Source organism: Cynocephalus volans, chromosome X (assembly GCF_027409185.1).
Source record: "Cynocephalus volans isolate mCynVol1 chromosome X, mCynVol1.pri, whole genome shotgun sequence".
NCBI classification, from domain to species: domain Eukaryota; kingdom Metazoa; phylum Chordata; class Mammalia; order Dermoptera; family Cynocephalidae; genus Cynocephalus; species Cynocephalus volans.
The window spans coordinates 162,206,575-162,218,401 of NC_084478.1; positions in this window are offsets into that span (position 1 = coordinate 162,206,575).

Below are 11,827 nucleotides of genomic sequence, written 5' to 3' on the forward strand. Positions count from 1 at the left end.
GTATTTCACGTCACATTTCGATTATATATCCTTCAAACAATTGGTCCCCACATTTTGTACTTTGAGATACAATATAGAACAGATTAAGCTTGCTGCCAGCAAATTCCTTTCCAATTCCTCTCACCAACTATAATGATTAACCTGTTTAGGGAATACAGTTCTCCACTTTTTTACTGGATTAAACGAATGGACAAGTCTCACCCTCGTGACTGGAAGCAAAGCGGCCGGGTCTCTCTGAAAACGAAAGGTTTCCTTACCTTGATGCACTGACTTAACACCTACTACAAGAGTACTAAACTACAAAGATCAAAACACTTTATCCCGTCACGGACAATCATCTTCGGTTATGTACAACTCACCAAATTCCACTGAAAAACGAAGGGTCTATAACGACTGCTAACTTTCTTTCCCGTAAGAAGTTCATCCGAAATTTTAATGACAGCTCAAATCTCCATATGGCTGCATAAGCAAGTGTCAAAGTCTTTCTGATTCACAATATCAGGCCTCCGTTCTCTCAATCATAAGAACTCTTAAAGGAGACTTGAAAATTGCTAAAGACTTTAAGCACATTCCAGATGTAATAGGTTACACGATGTTTGATTGAACATTATATTTCAGAACCCGGTAGGTGAAATCATAAAACTAGAATGCCAAAAACTAGTTTCTTCAAGAGTAAACGTGGCTGGTGCAAAAGGAAAAAATCAAAAATCAGCACATTTCGTATCCAAACGATACTCAACCAGAAAGAATAAGAGCAGAAGCAATGGATATATACATGTACATACGCATAGATGTATATACACATATTGTTCCTGGTCATGTTTTTATCCTTGATTGACGGACACGAATAAATGTGTGGGTGTGCGTATATATGCGTCACGTGACTAACAGGAACACCATAGGACGAAAAAGTTGCATTTCGTACCTCTTCCTTACAGCGCACTCAGAGGAATCCAGGCCTTGATGTGGATTTTCCCATTCACCATCATGACAAACCTGCGCAGATGGATCTCTGAGTAAGCCAGCAAGACAGATTTGTCATGAGAGTCAATGAGGACACACACCAAAATGCTGCTGGAACCTGGAAATCAGCAACAAGCCAAGCCACTATATTACTTTGCATTATATGAAATATGTAAAGATGAAAATTCACTTATATATTCATTTTCTATGTCCAATCCCCTTACCAATGCACCACCTGGAATGTTCTCAGAAGTTCTATCAGTTGCAATTCACATCACTTCTCAGTTAAATCTCCTTCAAACAAATAGTACCAAGATTTTGGGGGGACAAGCTAAGCCCGCTGCCAGCAATTTCCTTCCTAATTCATCCCATCACTAAATCCTTCTCAAAAGAGAACCACCACTTTGCTTCTGACCGACTATAATGATTTCCCTGTTTAGGGATTACACTTCTCCAGTTATGAACTGGATGCAATAGATGGCCGAGGCTCACCTTCATTCCGGGAAGCAAAGTGTCTCCACTCTCTGAAAACCCAAGGTTTTCTTACCTTGATGCACTGACTTCTTAACACCTGCAAGACTCTAACCTACGACGACCAAAAAAGTGAATCCTCCTACAAAAAATCAAAATCGGTGATTTGTAACGAACGAAATACCACTGGAAATTAAAGGGGCAATTACTCATGTTAACGTTTTTCCCTATATGAAGTAAGTTCACTCAGGACTTTTTAATGGAAGCTAAAATCGCCATTTTTTTTTTTTTCTCATGCCAGATGTTCTCTAGATGTCAATGCTTCAGGAGGAACCGGGAAGCCTGCATGAGAAAGAGTGTAAGTAAGGCTTTCTGACTCATGATGCCACGGCTCAGTACTCTCCATAATATGAACCCTTACAGGAGGCTTGAAAATTGCTGATGACGTAAAGAACTTACCAGATGTGTCAGGTTACAGGGTGTTTGATTGAAAATTAATTCAGAACTCAGTAGGTGTCATCAAGAAATTAGAATGATGTGGAAAATGAGTAAGGTCAAGGGAAAAGGGTGGTGGTGCAAAAATTCAAAAATCAGTACATTTCTTACCTACAAACTATTCTCCACCATAACAGGATAAAAGGAAGAACAGAAACAACTTACATACATACGCAAAAATGTATATACAGTGCTTCAGGTCTTGCTTTGATTCTTTTTCGATACATATGCATACATGTGTAGATAAATATATATATATATATATACACATAGAGAGAGAGATATACATATACTTATACACATACAAACAGTTCTATGTGGCACATGATTGTCATAGAAATATCATAGGAAGAAAAACTTACATTTCTCACGCCTTCCTCACAGAGCCGTAAATGGACTCTGGGTCTTTACGTGGATTTACTCACTCACCATCATGACAAATCTGTCCAGATGGATCTCTGAGTAAGCCAGCGGGACAGATTTGTCATGGGGGTCAATGAGGAAACACATGAACTCACTTCTGGAACCTGAAAAATAATAAGAAGCCAAGCTATTATATTTTGATGCGTTATATGAAATACGTAAACAGGAAAAAATCACTTATGATGAGTTCGTTTCCTATGTACAATCTCCTTACCGATCTACCGCATGGAATATTTTCGGACATTCTACTAGTCGCACTTCACATCACTTCATTTACGACTCCTTAATACAAACGGTACCCAGATTTTATGCCTTTTTATATGTTATAGAACAGCGTAAACCTGCTTTCAGCAATTTTCTTCCCAATTCATCCCGTGACAGAATCCTTCTCAAAACACAAGCGTACCTTTGCTTTTTACCAACTAGAATGATTTCCCTGTTTAGGGATTACAGCTCTCCGGTTCTGTGCTGGATGCGACTGATGGCAAAGGCTCAACTTCATTGTTCAAATGCAAGTGGCCCAACTCTCTGAAAACCGAAGCTTATTTACCTTGATGCATTAAGTCAATACCTACAAGAGTACAAACCTACAAAGACACAAAATGTTTATCCTCTCACAAATAATCAACATTGGTGGTTTATAACGAACCACATATCCCTGAAAAATGGAGGTTCAATGACTAACGGTAACTTGCTTTCCTTTTAAGAAGTACGTTCACTCAGTCACTTTTAATGGAAGCTAAGACGTCCATGTTTTTCACACCAGAAGACGTTACACCTCTTATCTCTCACTTACAGAGCATTCAAAGGAATCAGGGCCTGTCTGTGGGTTTTCCCATTCACCATCAGGACAAACCTGCCCTGATGGATCTCTCAGAAAAACAGCAACACAGATTTGTCATGAGGTTCAATGAGAACACATGAAAGTACTTCTGGAACCTGAAAAACAGCAAGAAGCAAAGCCACTGTACTACCATGCTTTATATCAAATACGTATAGAGGTAAAATCACTTATGTTATACTCATTTCCTGTTGACAGCCTCCTTACCTATCTACCGCATGGGATATTTTCAGATGTAGTTCACGTCACATTTCAATTATATATCCTTCAAACAATTGGTCCCCACATTTTGTACTTTGAGATACAATATAGAACAGATTAAGCTTGCTGCCAGCAAATTCCTTTCCAATTCCTCTCACCAACTATAATGATTAACCTGTTTAGGGAATACAGTTCTCCACTTTTTTACTGGATTAAACGAATGGACAAGTCTCACCCTCGTGACTGGAAGCAAAGCGGCCGGGTCTCTCTGAAAACGAAAGGTTTCCTTACCTTGATGCACTGACTTAACACCTACTACAAGAGTACTAAACTACAAAGATCAAAACACTTTATCCCGTCACGGACAATCATCTTCGGTTATGTACAACTCACCAAATTCCACTGAAAAACGAAGGGTCTATAACGACTGCTAACTTTCTTTCCCGTAAGAAGTTCATCCGAAATTTTAATGACAGCTCAAATCTCCATATGGCTGCATAAGCAAGTGTCAAAGTCTTTCTGATTCACAATATCAGGCCTCCGTTCTCTCAATCATAAGAACTCTTAAAGGAGACTTGAAAATTGCTAAAGACTTTAAGCACATTCCAGATGTAATAGGTTACACGATGTTTGATTGAACATTATATTTCAGAACCCGGTAGGTGAAATCATAAAACTAGAATGCCAAAAACTAGTTTCTTCAAGAGTAAACGTGGCTGGTGCAAAAGGAAAAAATCAAAAATCAGCACATTTCGTATCCAAACGATACTCAACCAGAAAGAATAAGAGCAGAAGCAATGGATATATACATGTACATACGCATAGATGTATATACACATATTGTTCCTGGTCATGTTTTTATCCTTGATTGACGGACACGAATAAATGTGTGGGTGTGCGTATATATGCGTCACGTGACTAACAGGAACACCATAGGACGAAAAAGTTGCATTTCGTACCTCTTCCTTACAGCGCACTCAGAGGAATCCAGGCCTTGATGTGGATTTTCCCATTCACCATCATGACAAACCTGCGCAGATGGATCTCTGAGTAAGCCAGCAAGACAGATTTGTCATGAGAGTCAATGAGGACACACACCAAAATGCTGCTGGAACCTGGAAATCAGCAACAAGCCAAGCCACTATATTACTTTGCATTATATGAAATATGTAAAGATGAAAATTCACTTATATATTCATTTTCTATGTCCAATCCCCTTACCAATGCACCACCTGGAATGTTCTCAGAAGTTCTATCAGTTGCAATTCACATCACTTCTCAGTTAAATCTCCTTCAAACAAATAGTACCAAGATTTTGGGGGGACAAGCTAAGCCCGCTGCCAGCAATTTCCTTCCTAATTCATCCCATCACTAAATCCTTCTCAAAAGAGAACCACCACTTTGCTTCTGACCAACTATAATGATTTCCCTGTTTAGGGATTACACTTCTCCAGTTATGAACTGGATGCAATAGATGGCCGAGGCTCACCTTCATTCCGGGAAGCAAAGTGTCTCCACTCTCTGAAAACCCAAGGTTTTCTTACCTTGATGCACTGACTTCTTAACACCTGCAAGACTCTAACCTACGACAACCAAAAAAGTGAATCCTCCTACAAAATATCAAAATCGGTGATTTGTAACGAACGAAATACCACTGGAAAGTGAAGGGGCAATTACTCATGTTAACGTTTTTCCCTATATGAAGTAAGTTCACTCAGGACTTTTTAATGGAAGCTAAAATCGCCATTTTTTTTTTTTCTCATGCCAGATGTTCTCTAGATGTCAATGCTTCAGGAGGAACCGGGAAGCCTGCATGAGAAAGAGTGTAAGTAAGGCTTTCTGACTCATGATGCCACGGCTCAGTACTCTCCATAATATGAACCCTTACAGGAGGCTTGAAAATTGCTGATGACGTAAAGAACTTACCAGATGTGTCAGGTTACAGGGTGTTTGATTGAAAATTAATTCAGAACTCAGTAGGTGTCATCAAGAAATTAGAATGATGTGAAAAATGAGTAAGGTCAAGGGAAAAGGGTGGTGGTGCAAAAATTCAAAAATCAGTACATTTCTTACCTACAAACTATGCTCCACCATAACAGGATAAAAGGAAGAACAGAAACAACTTACATACATACGCAAAAATGTATATACAGTGCTTCAGGTCTTGCTTTGATTCTTTTTCGATACATATGCATACATGTGTAGATAAATATATATATATATATACACATAGAGAGAGAGATATACATATACTTATACACATACAAACAGTTCTATGTGGCACATGATTGTCATAGAAATATCATAGGAAGAAAAACTTACATTTCTCACGCCCTCCTCACAGAGCCGTAAATGGACTCTGGGTCTTTACGTGGATTTACTCACTCACCATCATGACAAATCTGTCCAGATGGATCTCTGAGTAAGCCAGCGGGACAGATTTGTCATGGGGGTCAATGAGGAAACACATGAACTCACTTCTGGAACCTGAAAAATAATAAGAAGCCAAGCTATTATATTTTGATGCGTTATATGAAATACGTAAACAGGAAAAAATCACTTATGATGAGTTCGTTTCCTATGTACAATCTCCTTACCGATCTACCGCATGGAATATTTTCGGACATTCTACTAGTCGCACTTCACATCACTTCATTTACGACTCCTTAATACAAACGGTACCCAGATTTTATGCCTTTTTATATGTTATAGAACAGCGTAAACCTGCTTTCAGCAATTTTCTTCCCAATTCATCCCGTGACAGAATCCTTCTCAAAACACAAGCGTACCTTTGCTTTTTACCAACTAGAATGATTTCCCTGTTTAGGGATTACAGCTCTCCGGTTCTGTGCTGGATGCGACTGATGGCAAAGGCTCAACTTCATTGTTCAAATGCAAGTGGCCCAACTCTCTGAAAACCGAAGCTTATTTACCTTGATGCATTAAGTCAATACCTACAAGAGTACAAACCTACAAAGACACAAAATGTTTATCCTCTCACAAATAATCAACATTGGTGGTTTATAACGAACCACATATCCCTGAAAAATGGAGGTTCAATGACTAACGGTAACTTGCTTTCCTTTTAAGAAGTACGTTCACTCAGTCACTTTTAATGGAAGCTAAGACGTCCATGTTTTTCACACCAGAAGACGTTACACCTCTTATCTCTCACTTACAGAGCATTCAAAGGAATCAGGGCCTGTCTGTGGGTTTTCCCATTCACCATCAGGACAAACCTGCCCTGATGGATCTCTCAGAAAAACAGCAACACAGATTTGTCATGAGGTTCAATGAGAACACATGAAAGTACTTCTGGAACCTGAAAAACAGCAAGAAGCAAAGCCACTGTACTACCATGCTTTATATCAAATACGTATAGAGGTAAAATCACTTATGTTATACTCATTTCCTGTTGACAGCCTCCTTACCTATCTACCGCATGGGATATTTTCAGATGTATTTCACGTCACATTTCGATTATATATCCTTCAAACAATTGGTCCCCACATTTTGTACTTTGAGATACAATATAGAACAGATTAAGCTTGCTGCCAGCAAATTCCTTTCCAATTCCTCTCACCAACTATAATGATTAACCTGTTTAGGGAATACAGTTCTCCACTTTTTTACTGGATTAAACGAATGGACAAGTCTCACCCTCGTGACTGGAAGCAAAGCGGCCGGGTCTCTCTGAAAACGAAAGGTTTCCTTACCTTGATGCACTGACTTAACACCTACTACAAGAGTACTAAACTACAAAGATCAAAACACTTTATCCCGTCACGGACAATCATCTTCGGTTATGTACAACTCACCAAATTCCACTGAAAAACGAAGGGTCTATAAGGACTGCTAACTTACTTTCCCGTAAGAAGTTCATCCGAAATTTTAATGACAGCTCAAATCTCCATATGGCTGCATAAGCAAGTGTCAAAGTCTTTCTGATTCACAATATCAGGCCTCCGTTCTCTCAATCATAAGAACTCTTAAAGGAGACTTGAAAATTGCTAAAGACTTTAAGCACATTCCAGATGTAATAGGTTACACGATGTTTGATTGAACATTATATTTCAGAACCCGGTAGGTGAAATCATAAAACTAGAATGCCAAAAACTAGTTTCTTCAAGAGTAAACGTGGCTGGTGCAAAAGGAAAAAATCAAAAATCAGCACATTTCGTATCCAAACGATACTCAACCAGAAAGAATAAGAGCAGAAGCAATGGATATATACATGTACATACGCATAGATGTATATACACATATTGTTCCTGGTCATGTTTTTATCCTTGATTGACGGACACGAATAAATGTGTGGGTGTGCGTATATATGCGTCACGTGACTAACAGGAACACCATAGGACGAAAAAGTTGCATTTCGTACCTCTTCCTTACAGCGCACTCAGAGGAATCCAGGCCTTGATGTGGATTTTCCCATTCACCATCATGACAAACCTGCGCAGATGGATCTCTGAGTAAGCCAGCAAGACAGATTTGTCATGAGAGTCAATGAGGACACACACCAAAATGCTGCTGGAACCTGGAAATCAGCAACAAGCCAAGCCACTATATTACTTTGCATTATATGAAATATGTAAAGATGAAAATTCACTTATATATTCATTTTCTATGTCCAATCCCCTTACCAATGCACCACCTGGAATGTTCTCAGAAGTTCTATCAGTTGCAATTCACATCACTTCTCAGTTAAATCTCCTTCAAACAAATAGTACCAAGATTTTGGGGGGACAAGCTAAGCCCGCTGCCAGCAATTTCCTTCCTAATTCATCCCATCACTAAATCCTTCTCAAAAGAGAACCACCACTTTGCTTCTGACCGACTATAATGATTTCCCTGTTTAGGGATTACACTTCTCCAGTTATGAACTGGATGCAATAGATGGCCGAGGCTCACCTTCATTCCGGGAAGCAAAGTGTCTCCACTCTCTGAAAACCCAAGGTTTTCTTACCTTGATGCACTGACTTCTTAACACCTGCAAGACTCTAACCTACGACGACCAAAAAAGTGAATCCTCCTACAAAATATCAAAATCGGTGATTTGTAACGAACGAAATACCACTGGAAAGTGAAGGGGCAATTACTCATGTTAACGTTTTTCCCTATATGAAGTAAGTTCACTCAGGACTTTTTAATGGAAGCTAAAATCGCCATTTTTTTTTTTTTCTCATGCCAGATGTTCTCTAGATGTCAATGCTTCAGGAGGAACCGGGAAGCCTGCATGAGAAAGAGTGTAAGTAAGGCTTTCTGACTCATGATGCCACGGCTCAGTACTCTCCATAATATGAACCCTTACAGGAGGCTTGAAAATTGCTGATGACGTAAAGAACTTACCAGATGTGTCAGGTTACAGGGTGTTTGATTGAAAATTAATTCAGAACTCAGTAGGTGTCATCAAGAAATTAGAATGATGTGAAAAATGAGTAAGGTCAAGGGAAAAGGGTGGTGGTGCAAAAATTCAAAAATCAGTACATTTCTTACCTACAAACTATGCTCCACCATAACAGGATAAAAGGAAGAACAGAAACAACTTACATACATACGCAAAAATGTATATACAGTGCTTCAGGTCTTGCTTTGATTCTTTTTCGATACATATGCATACATGTGTAGATAAATATATATATATATATACACATAGAGAGAGAGATATACATATACTTATACACATACAAACAGTTCTATGTGGCACATGATTGTCATAGAAATATCATAGGAAGAAAAACTTACATTTCTCACGCCCTCCTCACAGAGCCGTAAATGGACTCTGGGTCTTTACGTGGATTTACTCACTCACCATCATGACAAATCTGTCCAGATGGATCTCTGAGTAAGCCAGCGGGACAGATTTGTCATGGGGGTCAATGAGGAAACACATGAACTCACTTCTGGAACCTGAAAAATAATAAGAAGCCAAGCTATTATATTTTGATGCGTTATATGAAATACGTAAACAGGAAAAAATCACTTATGATGAGTTCGTTTCCTATGTACAATCTCCTTACCGATCTACCGCATGGAATATTTTCGGACATTCTACTAGTCGCACTTCACATCACTTCATTTACGACTCCTTAATACAAACGGTACCCAGATTTTATGCCTTTTTATATGTTATAGAACAGCGTAAACCTGCTTTCAGCAATTTTCTTCCCAATTCATCCCGTGACAGAATCCTTCTCAAAACACAAGCGTACCTTTGCTTTTTACCAACTAGAATGATTTCCCTGTTTAGGGATTACAGCTCTCCGGTTCTGTGCTGGATGCGACTGATGGCAAAGGCTCAACTTCATTGTTCAAATGCAAGTGGCCCAACTCTCTGAAAACCGAAGCTTATTTACCTTGATGCATTAAGTCAATACCTACAAGAGTACAAACCTACAAAGACACAAAATGTTTATCCTCTCACAAATAATCAACATTGGTGGTTTATAACGAACCACATATCCCTGAAAAATGGAGGTTCAATGACTAACGGTAACTTGCTTTCCTTTTAAGAAGTACGTTCACTCAGTCACTTTTAATGGAAGCTAAGACGTCCATGTTTTTCACACCAGAAGACGTTACACCTCTTATCTCTCACTTACAGAGCATTCAAAGGAATCAGGGCCTGTCTGTGGGTTTTCCCATTCACCATCAGGACAAACCTGCCCTGATGGATCTCTCAGAAAAACAGCAACACAGATTTGTCATGAGGTTCAATGAGAACACATGAAAGTACTTCTGGAACCTGAAAAACAGCAAGAAGCAAAGCCACTGTACTACCATGCTTTATATCAAATACGTATAGAGGTAAAATCACTTATGTTATACTCATTTCCTGTTGACAGCCTCCTTACCTATCTACCGCATGGGATATTTTCAGATGTATTTCACGTCACATTTCGATTATATATCCTTCAAACAATTGGTCCCCACATTTTGTACTTTGAGATACAATATAGAACAGATTAAGCTTGCTGCCAGCAAATTCCTTTCCAATTCCTCTCACCAACTATAATGATTAACCTGTTTAGGGAATACAGTTCTCCACTTTTTTACTGGATTAAACGAATGGACAAGTCTCACCCTCGTGACTGGAAGCAAAGCGGCCGGGTCTCTCTGAAAACGAAAGGTTTCCTTACCTTGATGCACTGACTTAACACCTACTACAAGAGTACTAAACTACAAAGATCAAAACACTTTATCCCGTCACGGACAATCATCTTCGGTTATGTACAACTCACCAAATTCCACTGAAAAACGAAGGGTCTATAAGGACTGCTAACTTACTTTCCCGTAAGAAGTTCATCCGAAATTTTAATGACAGCTCAAATCTCCATATGGCTGCATAAGCAAGTGTCAAAGTCTTTCTGATTCACAATATCAGGCCTCCGTTCTCTCAATCATAAGAACTCTTAAAGGAGACTTGAAAATTGCTAAAGACTTTAAGCACATTCCAGATGTAATAGGTTACACGATGTTTGATTGAACATTATATTTCAGAACCCGGTAGGTGAAATCATAAAACTAGAATGCCAAAAACTAGTTTCTTCAAGAGTAAACGTGGCTGGTGCAAAAGGAAAAAATCAAAAATCAGCACATTTCGTATCCAAACGATACTCAACCAGAAAGAATAAGAGCAGAAGCAATGGATATATACATGTACATACGCATAGATGTATATACACATATTGTTCCTGGTCATGTTTTTATCCTTGATTGACGGACACGAATAAATGTGTGGGTGTGCGTATATATGCGTCACGTGACTAACAGGAACACCATAGGACGAAAAAGTTGCATTTCGTACCTCTTCCTTACAGCGCACTCAGAGGAATCCAGGCCTTGATGTGGATTTTCCCATTCACCATCATGACAAACCTGCGCAGATGGATCTCTGAGTAAGCCAGCAAGACAGATTTGTCATGAGAGTCAATGAGGACACACACCAAAATGCTGCTGGAACCTGGAAATCAGCAACAAGCCAAGCCACTATATTACTTTGCATTATATGAAATATGTAAAGATGAAAATTCACTTATATATTCATTTTCTATGTCCAATCCCCTTACCAATGCACCACCTGGAATGTTCTCAGAAGTTCTATCAGTTGCAATTCACATCACTTCTCAGTTAAATCTCCTTCAAACAAATAGTACCAAGATTTTGGGGGGACAAGCTAAGCCCGCTGCCAGCAATTTCCTTCCTAATTCATCCCATCACTAAATCCTTCTCAAAAGAGAACCACCACTTTGCTTCTGACCGACTATAATGATTTCCCTGTTTAGGGATTACACTTCTCCAGTTATGAACTGGATGCAATAGATGGCCGAGGCTCACCTTCATTCCGGGAAGCAAAGTGTCTCCACTCTCTGAAAACCCAAGGTTTTCTTACCTTGATGCACTGACTTCTTAACACCTGCAAGACTCTAA